The following is an 18806-nucleotide window of genomic DNA, read 5'->3' as shown; positions in this document are numbered from 1 at the left end:
ATGAGCACCTCCTGGAATTTTCACTGGCTTTATCTTATACTGGTCTTGTGCCTGTAACCCTGGCTGCTGGGAGTTCATGGGAGTAAGGACTCCCTGTCATGTCCAGAAGGTTCTGGTTTCCAGCCACCCTCTCTAGGCTCTGAAGCTCTTACACTCTTTCTTCCTCTGCCAAATTCCCTGAGCCTGGGGGAAGGTGAAGGAGGAAAATTGTCACATGAAAGATCTATTTATGGCTGAACACTACTTGCCAGACACCTATTCTCTGCATGTTGACCAGTGGGGAATCTCTGTGTTAGCCACCAGACACTGCTACAAACCCTTTGCTGAAGAGAACTGAGAGCTGCATTAATCTATGGGAAGAGAGGTAGGTACATATAGGCAGTTTGATAGTGTGTCCATGTAACAAATAGTAGTAGATTCTTCTATATTTGGCCTGTGACATTTTCAATATCTTTCAATGGAATTTTTTCTTTCTCTGGACTCTCTGTTCATTTTGACATTTTTTTTCTACCCTCCAAGTTACTTAGCCAAAGACCTTGGATTTGGCTCTAGTTCTTTGTTTTCTCTCAATCCAAACTCCCAGGAGTCAACAGATCTCCTTGTTGTTGCCTTCAAGGACTTCAGAATATGTGCTTCTCTCACCACTTCCTTGGCTACCACAGATTTCAGTCTGCCACCTTCTCTTTGGATGATCCTAGCAGCCTTCTGATGTCCTGCTCAGCATAGCTAATGAGTGATTCCTTAGGACCCTTTGATGTCCACTCATAATTCTCCTCTGCTCAGTAGCATCATCAGCTCTTCATCTCATTCCAAAGAAAAGCCAACCACTTTAAGATTAGTCCATTCTACCCAGGACTTTTGACTTGGACCTAGGCCCTTTCCATCTTCCAAGGGCCACTCTACCCACTCTGCTCTCTGCCCAGACTGTTCTAGCCAGGCCATAAACATACTGTCTCACTGAGTACCAACTATTGTTTCCACCATGATGCTCTTCCACATCCATGTCCATAGCTATAGCTGTCTTTCTTCCTTTGTGTAAATATTTAGATAAATCCACCTTCTTGGGGTCCTCCTGTAATGATGATTAAGGTTTGGATTTGTCTTCTTCTGACCTCCCTGTCTTTGCTTTAGTTATCATCTTGTGACCCACTTGTGTTGTCCTTATTAGTATGTCAATTGTAGGTTGTCACCGGTATAAAGTGAGTTGCCTCTGCTGTATTCCTAAAATTTAGCAGGAAGCCAACCAATCAGATATCTGCCACCAACTGCGTGAATGAATGAGTGGATGGACAGATGGATGAATACGTTCCTATTATTTTGACCAGGATGCCGTGCTTACTTGATTGCTTTACCCCTTAGCAATCAAGTGGAGTGTTTCTTTCCATAATAGAGCTTAATAGCATGATGTAATATGTATTTAAAAGTATATGACAGAGCTCTGTCAGGCCTATCCTCCAAATGAATGCAGTTTTCAGTGTAATTACTTTAATCTCCATGGGAATCAGACCTATCGATCTAGAATTGCATTCTTCTTTATCAAATTGCCTTTAAAAATTATTGATACCCCATTATGTTTCTGAGCCCATCTCTGTCTCTCAATACATAGAAATCTAGAGAGAGAGCCTGGGTATCAGAGAGGGAAGGACAGGAAGATGCAAGGAGAGAAACTCAGTTAAAAATATTGTTATGCTAATACTTTCTCCGTAGCTAGTGTTGGCCAGTCTCATCAAGCTTTTGTTATATCTAAGGTGCAGTTCAATTTGTGAGAAATTATTACAGAGTTTAAGTCCTAAGAGATGCTAGCTAAATTACCATTTCAAAAGTGAGATTACTATAAAAGGGATGAGCACAGAGTCTTACCTGAACAGTCATTGGCATTATTGACAGGAGACAGCTATAATAAAGTTTATCATATGCCATAGCCACCAAAGAAAAGTTGTCTCAGTAAAAAGACTGCTCTTAAAAGCCCATGCAAGTAGTTTCTGTATACTCTACTCAATTAAGAAGCCTAATTAATGGCATCCTGCTTCAGTAGTAATGAGACAACTCTTTAGCATTGTTTGGGGCTTTGTGACAAGGGAGAATGTGAAAAGTAGCAAGATGTAAAATGTGAACATGGACAGTGATTGCCTTACCCAGATCAAAAGACTCTGCTGAGATTTTCTGGGTGAAAAATGTTAATAGATCTGATGCCTGTTTCTCTCTCTGTCTCTCTCTCTCTGTCTCTCTCTCTGTCTCTCTCTCTGTCTGTCTCTCTCTCTCTCTGACTCTCTCTCTCTCTCTGTGCTGTTTTGTGCATGCTTGCATGCGTGCATATGTGAATGTGTATGTGCAAACCAGAATTCATCCTCAAATGTTGTTCTTCTGAAATCATCCATCATGTGTGTGAGATAAGCTTTTTTTTTTTTTTTTTGGATGTTTTATTTATTTACACTTCAAATGTCCCTTTCTCAGTTTCCCCTCTGGAAACCCCCATCCCATTCTCTCTCCCCCTGCTTCTATCCTCATAGAAGGATATGGTGGTGTTCCTCCACTAACCCACCCACTCCCGCCTCCCAGTCCTGGTATTCCCCTACACTGGGGCAAACTTTTTTCTTTTTTTTTTAGTTTATTAGTTTGGAGCTCACTGGTTTGGCTAGGCTGATAGGCAAGCCATCGGGCACCAGGAATTCCCTTGTCTTTCCAGGTCTGAGTTACAAGCACATACTATTATGTCTGGCAATTTTACTTTGGTGCAGGGACTGAACTCAAATCTTTTATGTTTATATAGTAAGCACTTTATTGACTGAGCCGTATGCCCAGGCCTGACTTTGTTTTTCTTTGAGGCAGAGTCCCCACAACACAGCCTGGACTCCAACTTGATAATCCTACTCATGCTTCAACCTTTCAGGTGTTGGGATTATAGCTGTGCACTGCTGCACTGGACAGAAATGCATTTATACATGTATGTTTATATGGATGTAGAATGTACTCAAAGATCACAGATGTAGTAAGATTATTTACATTAGATAGGACAACTATACTTTATATTTTCCCTTGGAAATTTTATTTTTCAATCCCCCTGGAATTGAAGTTACCTATGGTTGTCTGCTATCATGCTTCCAAAATACTAATTTATATGAATGAAACATTGCAATCTAGTATTTCATCTTTTCTTCAAGCAATGCTAACTTTGGGTTTAATAAGTTACAAAACTGCCTCTCATAAAAACGGTTTAATTATGAGCAAACATTAGAATAATGAGTCTTCTTTTGCATTGCTCTAAGCATAATTCAAATTATGACCTGTTAATACTCTGCAGGCACATACTTACACATGATGCTTAGAGCAGGTCATGCACAGTGCCTGGGGCACGCCTGGTACCCTGAGCTTAAGCTTACAATGTGTGTGACAGCTGTGGAACTTTGAATAGAAAGGACCAACAACTGGTCCAGGGAGATGACTTAGTTGGACTTAGTGGATAAAGTACTTGATGTGCAAACCTGGTGCCATGTGTACAGATGCCCAGAACCCATGTGAAGAGACAGACATAGCACCTTGCATGTCTACAGTCATGGTATACCCTAACAGGAGATGGGAGACAGAGATAGAGAGAATCACCAGAAAGCTCAGGGCCTAGCTAGCCTGACTTACATACTAGTCAATAAAAGGGACATTGTCTTACACCCAACCTCTATATGTGATTTGTGGTGTATGTGTGGCCCTGAACTCACACATACATGAACATAACACACACACACACACACACACACACACACACACACACACACACATGAAACTGAGAAGTTCTAGTCTGAGATGGAAACAGAAAGATGGCAGTGGGTGAATATCAAAATCTATGGCCTTTCAAACTCATTGAAATGGTTCTCCTCATTCCATGTGTATTCTTTTATGCTCAAACATTGGCATACAGTCCGAGAGAACTGTTTTTCCTTTTTGATAAGTTTTTTAAGAGATTGTTGATGAGTTGAAGACAAATTGAAGTCACACAGCCAAGGCTCTAGTCACAACTCTGGCACTTACTGGCTCCTTAACTTGAAGCAGGCATTTCTTACTGCCTTAGCAGTCTCACCTTTGAGGTGGGACTATCATCGGCATCTGCCTTGAAGACTTGATACAAAGATAAAATAAGCACTCTTAGCATTCTTAGAACAGTACTGAAAGCCACCAAAACTGCTAAGCGAATGAGTTTAGCGAATAATTGAATGTTTATAACCCAATACATCAGCCGATCTGTTCTAGCTTTTTGAAGATTTAATTTTTCTCCTTTATGTGGATGACTGTTTTGCCAGCATATGTATCTGAGTGCCATGTTTGTGCCCTGTACCTGTGGAAGCCAGAAGCCAGTGCTAGATCCCCTGCAACTGGAGTTCCTGATGGTTGTGTGCTATCATGTGGGTGCTGTGGATTGAATAAGGGCTCTTAACAGCTGAGCCACCTCTCTAGCCCCTTTGTTCTCTAGAAGCATAATAAGTCATATCATCATTTTCTGCATTGATTTCCTTATTGGAAAATTTGGGAGAATATTTTTTATTTCCTGGCACTTTCTGCGATATCAAATAAAATGGTATTTTTCATCAATGAATTTTTAAAAATGTACAGTTAATTCTATGTTTTTAGAAAAATAAATGGTTCTTATTATATTCATAGAAATATTAAATAATTTTTGAAGGTTAACATGGCAGTATAGACTCTCTTCTTACCCTCTTTTGACAATTAAATTCACCTCTAAAAGTTTATCTCACTGACATGTAAAAATATACATGTAAGATACATACTACTCGATTGTTTGTAATTGTAAATAGTTAAGTATTTCTCTGAAGAATAGCATAGGATATGGATCATACATACATGTGGACTCTGCAGCTGCAGATAACATCTGAAAAAAATTGCATCTGTGTTGAACATGAATGGGCATTTGTTCTTGTCTTTATTCTCTAAACAGGGAACCTAACTATGGCTTCTATATCATTTGTATTGTATTAGGTATATGTGTAGGCAAATATGCAAATTTTAAGCCATGTTATGTAAAAGATTTGAGCTCCCAAAGGTTTTAGTATCCTCGAGTATTCCTGCACCAATTTCCCATAGATTCCAATGGTAAAGTATACCATATATACATACATACTCATATACATATATAAAGTATATATTAACATTTAAAACATATAACCTTTTATGTATAACCAGCTTGAAATGCTCCCTGAACTTGATGCAAGGATGAGTGCATCACTCTTGTTTTCTCTACTAACCACTCAAGTGTCCACGTGACCTAGGAACTTTTCAAAACCCACAGGGCTTATGCAATGCAAGAAAATGGAAGATGCGTCTAGCTTCCCGCATCAGAGTGTGCCATCACGATAGCTTTTACTCAATAGTAAATGGCCTTTTGCTTGTGATGGTCTGGTACTGGGATGCCTCACTCTGGGAGCAATGGTGGCCTAGGCTTATTCCAAGGACATATAAATATTATCAGTTTGCTTTACTATTGTCTAGCTCACAAAAGACCTTCTGTGGCAGTCTTAGACCTTGGTGGTAAGTTGGTATCCTTTGGTTCCCCCTGGTGAGTCTTCAGTTTCTTTTTCTGTTGAGCCCCAAGCCACCTAACTAGTTTCCCTGATATCTAAGGGAGACAGGACTGTTGAAAACCTCTTTCTCATAAGAAAATGGAGATGGTAGCTTAGTTACAAAGCAAGTTTCCTAAACCCAGAAATGAACTGGCATTTTCTAAGGTGCACACATACACATTGGCTCCATGGGGTCTCACCCCAAAGCACTGGCTGACTTTTGGCCTCTGATAGCTATGAGCAGAAGGTAGAAGGATTCTTAGTCAAGGCTTCCTTCTGAACCTTTCTCTTCAGGCAAACACATGGATTAGGAAAACTCACTGTTACGATGCACATATTTGATCAACTCTATATTTCTTATGTACACCCATATGTTTGCTTGTTGACATGACATGTACATAGACATTTCAAGGAACGACACTCAAGAAATTATCAATATTATTCATCTTTAAGGAGGAAGTATTGTGGTTGGGAAAGAGATTTTTTTCTGGCTTTAAAAAAATTTTTAAATTATTTTATTTATTTACATCCCAAATGTTTCCCCTCCTTCTCAGGCCTTCCTCCCAGAGTTCTTCACCCAGTCCCCAATCCTCTTCACCTCTGAGAGGGTGCTCCCCCATGCTCCTTCCCTGGAGCATCAAGTATCTACAAGGTTAGGAGCATCCTCCCTCCCTGAGGCCAGACAAGGCTGTCCTCTGATATACATGTGTATGCTCTTTGGCTGGTGGCTTAGTCGCTGGAAGCTCCCAGGGGTCCGGATTAGTTGATACTGTTGGTAGGAAGGAGATTTATATTTTGCTTTACATATTACTGTTTTGCTTGGACTTTTTAAAAGCTTATAATTGTGAGCAAACATAAAGCAAAAATTAAGAAATGGATCATTTGATGGGATTTGGAGAGATGGCTCAGTGGTTAAGAAGGCTTGAAACTCTGGCAGAGAACCCAGGTCCAGTTCCTGGAATCCTGGCATCCTAGCATCCATATGACAGCTCACAACCACCTGTAACTACAGTTGTGGAAAATCTAATGCCCTCTTCTGACCTCCATGTGTACTGCCCACACATTTGCATTTCAATAATACTCACATACATAAAATAATACTTTTTAAAAAATGAATAATTTTGAAAAATAATATAAAATATTTTTATACTTTTTGGCATATGGCAGGTATTAAAAAGGCAATCCTTTTTTTATGTAGCTGGTATTGCATATGTGATCCCTTATCTAGACAGGGCAGGTTAAGCTTGTGTAATGTGTCTGATATGAATGCAAGTATTTATCTTTGTCAGAAAACATTTGGAATTCTTGACAGCAGGCTGGCATGTGTGGGGATGCAAGTGTATGTGGGTATTTTTGCTCCTATAGCCTGCTGTATGCAGTTACTTGGGCTGAGCACTGAATAAGAATATCATATCATAGAACATATCACAAATACAGAAAATGCATTCATTTGTCATCATCTCTATCTGGAAGCTAGAATACGTTTCGTCCTAACAAAATGATTATGAGTGTAAGTGAAGGGCATGGGTGTACTACAGTACAGGGCACATCGCTGCAGAAATAACTGCCATCAGCAATGATGGAAGAATACGTGTATCACTGCTCTCCTCTGATACCTGCTCACTGTCATGAGTGTGCTGGTCTCTGCCACAGAATCTCATTTCTGTGGGAGAAAGGTGAAAAACAGAACAGTGTAGTCGCTTCTTTTCCTGAAACCTTCTCATGGATCCTCCCAGAGTAAACGGGTATATTTACTTCCATATTTGGCACCCCAGATGGATGCTTACTCATAATTCCAGCTTTGGATGGAATTCCCAAGTAATGCATGCCTGATATTAGACTAGACAGACATTTTAGACTTTCAGATGCAAAATCCTTGATCTTCAAGTTGTTTGGACTATGGATATTTTAGTTTGCATTTCTGTTGCTGTCCCAAAGCAACTTCATTTTAGAGCATACATCTACATCATAAGTCCATCACTGAAGGACGTCAGCAGGAACCCAAGGGACTGACTGATGCAAGTCATGAGAGAGTGGCGCTTACTGACTTGATGCCCATAACCAGATGAGCTTGTTTTATTATCTCATCCTTGTCCACCAGCCCATGAAGTGACATCATTCAAGTGAGCTGGCTCCTCCTACATCAGCCATCAATCAGGAAAATGTCTCACAGACTTGTTCACAGGCCAGTTTGGGGGTTGGGGGCATAGGGCTTTTTCTCAACTAGGGTTCCCTCTCCTCAAAGGATTCTAGCTTATGTCCAGTTAACATAAAACCATCCATCACAGTGAGGGATGAGAAACTCAAGGAGACTTGGGTTATTTTACTTAAGATTATAGTGCATATCTTAGTTACTTCTTGAAAAAAGCAAACAAACCACCTAAAAAAACTAATCTTGACATAAGCCATTTCAGAGCAAGCAGACAAGAGGTTGAAAGAGCTCATCACATCTACAACCAAGAAGCAGAAAACTGCAATATATGCTCAGGTCCTTTTCTTGACTAACTCGATTTAGGATCTCCAGAAGGAAATGATGGCACCACCCACAGTGGGTAGCACTTGCCACCTCAGTTAAAGACATCAAGATAATCCCCCTGACAGACATGCCAAGAGGATATGATGAGTCTAGACTCTGCCAAGTTGATAATTAACACTGACTATTGCATCCAGTATCTTTGTCAAAACATAAGAACTGTTATTGTGGACTGTTTAGAATTCTCTAGAGCACTATTTATTTATTGGACTGGGTGTGTTGACATTAACATACATTTTTAGATTTTATATAAATTTATTTGCACTAAAGTCATTGGTAGTTGTACTTACATATGCAGTTGGCAAACATTGGCATCTAAGCTCTAAAAGAGAACACTATAGAAATACTGGAAGTAGATACACTCAAAGGAACATGGTTTTGGAGTTTTCTTATCCACTTCTGTTGGTCTTATCCTACTAGAATGGTGATGACTCCCCGGGGATAATCCCCGTGAATAGAACATAAATAGGAGCAAAGTCCAGAAGCAGGGAAAACCTTGGAATTGGCTGTGTTCAGGTCTCAATTGATACATAGCTTTCTTTCTCTAGAGAGGGGTTACTCTCTGTCATTACAGGACTGCAAAGCAACTACAAAGATATTACCTGGGTACCCAAGTTCAAGTCCATCAGAGAAGAGCAGGTGCTTCTCCCTCCTTTTAGCTACATTACTCTAACTGGTCATGTGCCCGTTTCTGAACCAAGGGCCATATCCAGAAAATATAATCTGGTTGGTTAGGAAGGAATCACATGACCATGCTTGGAGCCCGGTGGAGTCGTCGCTACCAGAAACTTATAGAGTCTAAGATGTGTAAGAAGAGCTGGTTTCCTAGGAGACTGTTGAGATATGGATGTTAGGAGAAAATGCACCACAAAACAAAAGGTATCTGTCTGCTTTGAAGGTAGGTGCATCTAACCAAAAGTGAAGAGGTCAGATAGAAGACCCTAATTCCTAGGGTATTTCCTAGGGCAGAACCCACATGAAGACCCTCAGGCAGGACATGCCTTGTGACTATGTGTAATGTTGTGCTTCCTACAAAGTGTTGATTATTTATTTGCTACTTGTAGCTAAGGGGTTCTTTTGATGAACGTCGAGTGGTAGGTATATCCCTTTCATTTGTAAAGCTGAGAACTTTTTTATTTTTTTAGTATAAATATTTGCTTTGTATTTCACAACTGCATTTTTCTAGAAAACAAAACAAAACAAAACAATATAAAAAAACTTGTGAAGTACTTCAAAGTAGAAAGAAACCACTCAAACTCCTCACCTAGATATTTCCTCAGCTAGCATCACGGCAGGCTTCCTTTCTCTTACTTTGCATTGAATATTTTATGAACGGTTTGCAGGGGTTAATGACATAGTGGCAATTCTTGGCTAGAAGCTGGGTACCTAGACATCAAATTTCAAATTTAGAAGGTTTTGAGGGCATTTAATGTATGAAAACAAACCTTGGAAGACAACTGCATTTCCTCATGTTGTGTTCTATGCTGCAGGCAAGACATTATTTTTCTCAAGCCCTGAAAGGTTATTTCTGTGATATCGGCTTGAATCAGAGAGTCAGATCAATCTGTCATATGTCCCTGAGTTTTCTAATCAGTGGGATTTACAATATTATTAATCACATTTTATGTCATTTTATCTGTGTAAAGGTCTTGGATGGAACTCCTCGGAGAATATACAATGTGTCATACATTTTTAATGCACTTGATATTGGCTCTGCTGTAGAGCTCCTGTCCATTCATATTGGTGTATTCTCACATTAAATCATTTAAAAAAAAAACAGTAAAAAAAAGTGAAGCCAGGCAGACTACATCCTTTCTCTCTGCTTCTCCAGATACCATTTCATCCCTTGCAAATGGAAAACCCACTTAAAAAAATATATTATCCAAGAATGAACTTCCATAGTGTGTTATCCTTGAACATGTTATCCAATTTTCCATGTACAGGTGAGCACTTCGGATACCTGTTTACTATGCAAGATCTAAGCTCCCATTCTTTTCACAAAATGCTGACCTGATGATTTGGGAGTCCCACATTCCTCTCATTGTTGAAACACTGTCCGAAAGGTTCCTCCACCCTTACACAGGGGCTATACACCATGACCATTCAAATTCAGCCAAAGGGAAGTCCCCTGGGTGCTCCTCACACAGGATCTCATTCTTCTTGTGTCTTGGTCTGAGGAGCTGCCTACCTGAATGTTCCTTGGCCCTGTTTATTCTTCCAGGCTTCAGCAATGTCTCTCTAGAATTGTAGAATTTTACATTTTTTTAAAAAGGGGGCAATGAATCAGAATTTTTGAGGTGTTAGCACTCACCTTTCTCCTCCATATTTTACTTCAATTTCTCTCAGATGACCAATCTATGAAGTTTAAAGCCACCTTAGAGTTTATTTCCTCTTTTGTCAACCTGCTCAGGGTGCCCAATGTGGCTGTTAGAATGTTCTTGCTTTTGACCACATTACCAACACTTGGTCAGAGCCTGTCTGAAAATGGAGTTGAGCAGGCTGGGAGAAGATCCCTAAGGTACTCAACTACTGCTCTGTTGCCTCTGAAGTGACTGGGCCACAATAACCTCTCTTCTCCTTAGGGCTTTGCATTAGGCATTTCTATTGCCAGGCCTGACCATGCCAGAGTCCAATTAGCCTTAAATGTACCCAATTCTCCTTTTAGGAACATCCTTTCTTGAGTGTCTAACTCACTGTCAACTGCCATCCTTTTCTCTCTTCTAGGCAGAAGTCTTGAGTGACTCACAGAGGCTATCATAGTTTCTCTGCTTCCAGTGCATAACTCTGATCTCTGCCTAGTTCACTCAAATCCTACCAACACTGTCCCAATCTTTCCTCTTATAGAATTAGGGCCCAAGGCTACTCTTGATTTACTTTTTCCTTAACACTTGACACCCAGAACATATTCACTCTCCTGGTACACTTCCTGACTCTCAATCTTTTGTGGATTTTCAATGGTTAAGAACCCGAGAGCTCTTTGCCAGCTGTTTCTTTCTCACTGTGTGTTGTTTCTCTGAATGATCTTACCTACTCCCATGATTTAAATCACTATCTTAAAATGGGTGATCCCATGTTGACCGACACCCTTTGGGTTTGAAAAGACAGAAGTCCAGTACAAGTGCTAGTTTCGTATTGAGAGCATCTAGTGTTTGATGTGGATCATGTCTGGCTGTACATACATGCTCCAAGAATGGTGTTCAAGCTCCAAAATCATTCTGAGGCAGAGTGCCTTTGCATAGCCACTTAGCAATCTCAGTAAAGGTATTTACTCTCTCCACCAAAATATAATAATAACATTAATAATAATAATAATAAATAGTGATGATGATGATATCTATCTGTGGAGCAATTCCTGCTCCTTCTGAGCAGTCAGGACCAGTTCACATGTCTATACTTGTAATGCCAGTAAAAGGAAAGAGTACATATAGCCTCATCTAGACTAAACAAATGGATTGTAGATAAAACATTCCTGCTATCCAGATAGAGGGGATCATAATGAATGGATAAGGCCATCTGTCTTCAAAACAACTCCCAAGCCTTAAATTTCATCTGTGCCTTTCTACACACCAAGCCGTCTTTCTAGTGCCTCTGTTAGCATGTCTCAGGCTCAGCATCACTTAGCCTTCCTCACAGATCTCCTCTTCCTCCCATAGTCATTGTCTTTGGAAGTGGCTCCTTTTCTATGCAATGGTCTAGATCAAAGCTTCTGAGACCATAAATCATGGGAACAAATGAATGTGAGGTTGCAATATACATATACATCATATATATCATATACATATACACATACATGCATGTGTATATATATGTATGTAAATATATGCATATACACACACACACACACACACACACACACACACACACACACACACATATATATATATATATATATATATATATATATATATATATAGAGAGAGAGAGAGAGAGAGAGAGAGAGAGAGAGAGATTGGCTCAAATTCCAAACTATTTCATGTTAGGATTGCAGTGTTTGTGCAATACAGTCAAATTTTTAGTTCCTATAGAAACACTGGTTCAATTACAGGAAACAAAGGGTTTTAATATTTTCCTACCATCATTCCTCAGCATTAACTATCCAATTAGCATATCTTTGAGTTGTATTGTTTTAGACAAACTAACTCTTTAGTACATTTAGTAAAATTGATTTAATCTTTAATAAATGCTGAAATTGTATATAATATATAATTGGTGTTCATACATATCATTTGAAATTATATTATAAAATTATATAATACATATAATTTTAAAATATGTTTCTTTATTATTTATCATCAGTATATATTTAATATGTAAGCCTATTTTATATATGTTAGCATTCCTAGGTTTATACAGAATTTTCTTATGCAAAAGGGCATCATAGGTGGAAACAATTTAAGAAGTTGGAGATCAGAGGTCTGTACCTCCCTTGATTCTTACTCCCCTGTCACCCACATCCAAATCCAAAAGCTGTGTGACCCCAAAGATTCGGTTTAGAAATCATAAATACCACCCCAGTCAGAATGACTGCTGAAGCATCAGTAGCAACTTCGTACCTGACTCTTGATTTTTTTTTTTTTAAAGAACTTTGAAGCACATCCAGATTTTGTCTTACTTGCTGCTGGAAGCATTCCTAATCGGCACAGTGACCTTCACACTGTAAGCTGTACGCTAACCTCTCCCGTATACCACCCATATTTTAGTATGACATGTCGTTTAGCTATAAATGCTGTTATAGTCATCTTGAGAACTCTCTCGAGCTCTGCTGTACCTCCTAAACTGAGCAGGAAAGCCATGAACCTGGAAAACGATTAACTATTGGCTAAATGGATGCATAACATGTCCCAAGCCCTGTCTTCTTGCTAGCCCGGTCATTAGCAGCCTAGAAACAACTTAGATGAGAAAATCAGAGTTGACACAGTTTTGCTGGAGCTCTGTAATCACTATTCCAAACAGTATATTAGGCTCTATAAAGTGAACTTTGGGCCTAGATACTTTTTCAGGAAGACCCACCCCTAACTTCTTGCCCTAGGCTGGGAATTCATATGTAAAATTCATATGATGAATTCATATGATGACCACAGTTGGGTGTGGTGCAATGAAGAGCAATATGCTTCCAGACGTTGAATTTGTATCCAAACCATGGAACTGGTAATCATTTCTACAAGGAAATACTCTCCCTTCACTTAGAAAGTTAATTATTCTACATGTATGTTTGTGTCATTCCAGGTCAGAGGACAGTTCGTAGCCAGTTATTGCCTTTCACCATGTAGGTCCTGGGGATCCAACTCAGAGACAAACACCTTTAGCAGCTAAGCCAGTTCACAGCCCCTCTCTTCGTTTTTCTGCACTGGGGATTACTTGGTGGTGGCGGGTTGTACAGGGTTTTTGCTATTGTGTCTTGAATATGAGAAGGTTCCTCAGGATCCCATGTTTAAACACCGTGTCCCTTCTGGTGGTGCTGTTTGGAAAGGTTACAGAACCTTTAGGGAGTGAAGCTTTGCTGGAGGAAGTACTCCCCAGCGTCACTCAGGGACACTTTTGAGATTCTATTTTTAATTTTTTAATTAGGTATTTTCTTCATTTACATTTCAAATGCTATCCAGAAAGTCCCCCATACCCTCCCCCCCACACACCCCTACCCACCTACTCCCACTTCTTGGTCCTGGCGTTCCCCTGTACTGGGGCATATAAAGTTTGCAATACCAAAAGGCCTCTCTTTCCAATGATGGCCGACTAGGCCATCTTCTGCTACATATGCAGCTAGAGACACGAGTTCTGGGGGTACTGATTAGTTCATATTGTTGTTCCAACTATAGGGTTGTAGACCCCGAAATTTTGTAGCCTGGTCACATACTGTTCTTTCTTTGTCACTGGATCCAATGGTGCCATGCTCCTGTAGCATGCTTTCCCCACCTTGGTAGACTGTAACCCCTCTGGAATGGCAAACTTAACTAAGTCCATTGTTTCTGTTATCAGCATTACATCAGAAATGAAACTACCAGGGCCGGGTATCTCAGGCTAGCTCTAGGCATTCTCCTGCTTTTGCTTCAAGTGCTCAGATTATAGAACTATGGCCACCGCACAAGGGCTTTGCTTGTGCCTGCTCTTCGTGAAGTGACCTCTTCTCTTACTTTACATCTTACCTTCTTGTTTGCAACCACTGCGCAGGCGCAAACACTATGTCTTCTACTGTAAATGACCACTAGGAGTGTATCACAACTGTGGCCACTAGTGCATGATTTCAACATCAGGATCAGTAGAAACGTGAGACTATGAAAACTGGTTGCTATTGTTAGGTGCAGTGGTTTTCAACGTTCCTAATGCGAACACCCTTTAATCCAGTTCCTTTTGTTGTGGTAACCCCCAGGAATAAAATTATTCCCATCACTACTCCATAACCGTAATTTTGCTAGTGCTTTGAATTGTAATCGGAATATTTTTGGAGATAGAGGGTTGCCAAGGGCGTCACATCCCACAGGGTGAGACCCGCTGGTTTAGAGGCTTCTCCACTGCTCAACTTCAGCTGGAATTTGGACTCAATTCTGACAGATCTGTTTTGTTTAGTTCTTTTTTTTTTAAAGAAAAGATGGAAATATTTTTTAATATGAGAAATCCTATTTTTATTAGCAATAATAATAATTGTACTTTTAGTCATCTTAAAAGAGAAACAAGACAGAGATGTGCTTCACAGTTAAGAGATCAGAGCTGTCTCAGGCTTAGGAGTTTTTAAGCTCCATCACAAGGAGCCCGACTCCAGCAGCCTGTGACTGTGCACATGGGTAAACAAGAAGGGTCTTTCTCCGTCTGGTGTGTTCCCTTTTCAATGAGGTTGCTCCAATGCCCGCCATGAAGCACTAATCGATGCTCCCATCGAAGCCCCAAATGTTAACTTGTCATCCACTTACCTTGTGAGATGAATCAAGCCTTCCTAACCCAGAACCCTGAAACGTTAAATTCTCTCAGACTCAGAACTTCGTGAGCACCAGCGTAGTGCTATGTATGGAAAATTCCACATGTGGCCTCATGCCACCACAGCTAAAACCAAGGAGGGTGCAAAATGACCTTTGTGCCCTGCCATGCCGTGTGCCTAGTTTTATGAAATATAAATGGTTCTGTATCCCTGAAGTATATAATATTGTATGTGAAATACTAAAAAGTCTAAAAAGCATTTGAAATTGGGAATATTTCTAGTCTCACTCAAGCATTTCAGAAGGAATATATAACCTCGACAAGCCTAACAGCACGGCCTCAGACCACCCTGTCCATGGGCCCCAGACTTCTTAAATATTTGCTAAATTACCAGGTCTTTGGAATTTTGAGTTCTCATTTTGTTTGTACTTGGGCTAGAACATTCCTTTTTCATCTGTGTAACATCAAACCGAACTACACACTCCCTATTAGTTGTAACTTACTCTCTGTTACCATCAGAGGAAGGAGACACAACCAATTTTTCCCTTCTCCCATCTTCCCAGATGGCTTTAAACATTTCTGTATTCTATTTATTCATGTATATGTGTGTACCTGTGTGTGTGCATGTGTGTGCACGAGTGTGTGCGTAGGGGCATGATGGTGGGTGTATATGCTATGACACACATGCGAAGCATAGAGAACTACTTTGCATGGTGAATTTTACGTTTCTATCTTTATGTGGGGTTCTGGGTATCGAACTTCAGTCACAAGGCTTATGTGACAAGTGTGTTTACTTGCTGAGTCATCTTGGCAGCCTCTAGATAGATGACTTTAAGATGTACCTATCTTTGTGTGTGTGTGTGTGTGTGTAGTTTGGTGTGTATGCATGTGTATATGTGTGTGTGTGGGGGGGGGCTCATGTGCACCCATGAAGTTGAAAAGAGAACACTGCATCCCTTGTAGCTGCCATTACAGGCAGCTGTGAGCTCTCTGATATGGGTCCTAGGAACCCATCTCAGGTCCTCTGCAAGAACAGGAAGTGTTCTTATCTGTTGAGCTATCTCTGTAGCCACAGCACCCCCACCGTGGCTATGTTAAGACACATACACCATATGCTTTGTTCTTTCATATACCCATTTTTAATTGTCTCTTTCTTTAGCTGTGTGATAAAACACAAATAATGTTCAGACTTCTTCTTAGGTATGCTCTTGGGTCTCATTGCTACTCTGCCTTTTAAACTTAGTTTTTATGCATTTGTTCCTGTTTTAAGTAGAATGGAAAGTCCCTAGAGTAGAGTACATATGTTTCATATGATGTCACATTCTGCTGTACTCAAAGCAAATGTTTAATAAATACATTTTAAAATGTCTGGTTGATTGGTCCAAGACCACACAGTCAGGGAAAGGGTGATGTGGATACTGAGCAAGTCTAGGGATGTGCTACATGTTTGAGTAACTAAATAGATCCCAAGTAGTATCAAACTGGTGTATTTGGGCCATTTCCTTTAAATATATACAACCAGAAATCCAGATTTTATATGGCAGCTTAGCTTCATATAGGATTTAGCAAGTGCTTCCTTATTAATCCCTCCATAATAAAGAGAACTGCTCTCTGAGTGTTTCAGAGTGTGCTGGCCTCTATGCTTAGGCAGATGAAATCCCTCCTTGGTTGGTATCGCGTCTTTATTCAACAGCGAATACATTGTCCTACTTTGGGGCACACATGGTAGAAAGGCAGCTGTCACTGTGACTACTGTTTCACTGTCATAATTGATGATACACTGGAAAGTTTCAAAATTTGGGGAACCCCATAGAACCATGGTTCTCTACTTGTGGGCCAAGACCCATTTGGTGGGATGAATGACCCTAACACCTAGGTGTAAAAACACAGATTTTTTTCTTTATGTATTGACTCTTAATGGTAACAAAATTACAGTTGTGAAGTAGCAATGAAAATAATTTTATGGTTGGGGGTCACTACAACATAAGGAACTATATTAAAGGGTCACAGCATTAGGAAGGTTGAGCACCACTGCTATAGAGCCATCCGTTGATATATTACAGACTGGGTCCTTTAATACAATATAACATATTGGTTACTTAAAACTCTCTGGTTTCAAGAACTCTGTCCAATTGTTAATCAAATTTCCAGGTAGATAATATTAACCATAGATGTATTCTTCTTAAAGTGGGTTAATTTTCATTATGTTTTAATTTTTGTGTATACTTTTTTCCTCCATAGATAAGTGACTTTAAATGAACGTTACCTTGGTTTCTAGATGAAAAGATAGCTCATGGTTTCTTTTATTTGAGCACCTCAAACAGAGATGAGTTCTTTTCCTATAACCCTGCCCACCTTTAGACCTGGCTTTCCTCCATTCTGCAACTTCTGATTCCATGGAAAAAGTAGATTCTTCGAAAGGGCCTCTCCACTCTTTTAATAGGCACAGTTGCATTCCCAGCTATGACCGATCTTCAAATCAAGTCAAGCAGAAGGTCAAATTCAGGATATTAATGAGAAACACATTTTTCTTCCTTGGTAGCTATTAAAATGATAGATGTCATTGCAGTAGGCTAGAAGGAACCTCAACAACTTGAGTGTTATCAGCCGTCGTTAAATTTCACACATGCACATGCCATTATACATCAGCTCTGTGTAGCCAAACTAGGGCCCTGGCCACCTCCCTGTCCTGTCTGTCACTTGGCTGTCACATCCCTAGCAAATAAATTTCCCTTGTTACCAATTCAATGAGGAGACGGCTAGAGCCCAATTTTGAATCCTTCATTCCTAAGTTGGGTTCAAGCCAGGTCGAAAAGTGGGAGTCAGTAGCAAAACAAATTCTTCATCTCGGGAGATGACCCACAGAAGCAAAGGCCTGTTTACCCAAATGATCTTGATCTGTAAATCCTACCTCTTTGTCAGCTGTAACAGGGTTTAGTGACAGTTTTAAGGGCTGCTGTTTTACTGGGCAATGGTCAGACCTGATCTTTGAAATTAGAATGGATGAGAAAGGAAATGAGACCCGGAGGATGCAGAGAGAAAGGGAGAGAGAAAAATATGTAGATGGCATTAACACGGCATTAATCTGTTGTATTCATTCTATCCTTCATTCGCCAGTCAGCTTTTATTGCCAGCTTATTAGATGCCAGACAGTGTGCTAAATTCTGAGTGTGTGTCTGTTGTCCCTTAGGCTGCCCTCAGGTTTGCTGATTTACTGGAAAGGCCCTGGGAGCTGAGGAAAGATATTCTGTTCAAGTGGATGGTTGTTCTAATGAAAGAATGAACGATTAGACTCAGCCAAGAGCAGGGAAGACCCTGCCAAGGCTCCCATCATTCTCTGTCAATGGATTCACAGAAGGAGGGCTTATCTCCCAATGGTGAAGTATAATAATAAACACAAAGTATTCCCAACCAAGAAAATCCACAATGCCTTCATACCCAGGCTTTTATTGGACATCAGGCATATAGGTATAGGACACTTGGATGGTTGATCTTAGGTTTTTGATCTCTAACCCTGACTCCTCTGTGGTCGAACTGATGTAGTGTGAGCTAGGGCTCAAGACAACAATAGCAGGCATCCAGGATAAATCACACTGAAGGCATAAGCTATCTGGTTGAGACTGAAGCTCTTGGTGCACAAAGAGAGTCAAACTGGCCAGAGTGTTCAACCAGTATGTCATAGGGCCTGGTCAAAGGCCCATTCACCCTACATTTGCCAAATTTCTAGAGCAAACTGAATTAGAGGGAAAACTAGAAAGTTATGGGGGCCATACTTGGTAGACCATATCACCTGGGGC

General features: G+C 40.2%; 1 long non-coding RNA gene across 1 annotated transcript in view; it reads left to right on the top strand.

Moving 5' to 3' along the window:
* The first annotated feature begins 260 nt into the window (after window positions 1–260).
* Window positions 261–18806, top strand: part of Gm40738 — an 81536-nt gene continuing 62990 nt past the window's right edge. The window contains exon 1 of the long non-coding RNA XR_871949.1: window positions 261–364. This is a non-coding gene — a long non-coding RNA (predicted gene, 40738). The remainder of the gene's footprint in view (window positions 365–18806) is intronic.

The sequence above is a fragment of the Mus musculus genome, chromosome 10 (genome assembly GCF_000001635.26).
Source record: "Mus musculus strain C57BL/6J chromosome 10, GRCm38.p6 C57BL/6J".
In the NCBI taxonomy this organism is placed as follows: domain Eukaryota; kingdom Metazoa; phylum Chordata; class Mammalia; order Rodentia; family Muridae; genus Mus; species Mus musculus.
This window is presented reverse-complemented; position numbering and strand designations above follow the sequence as displayed.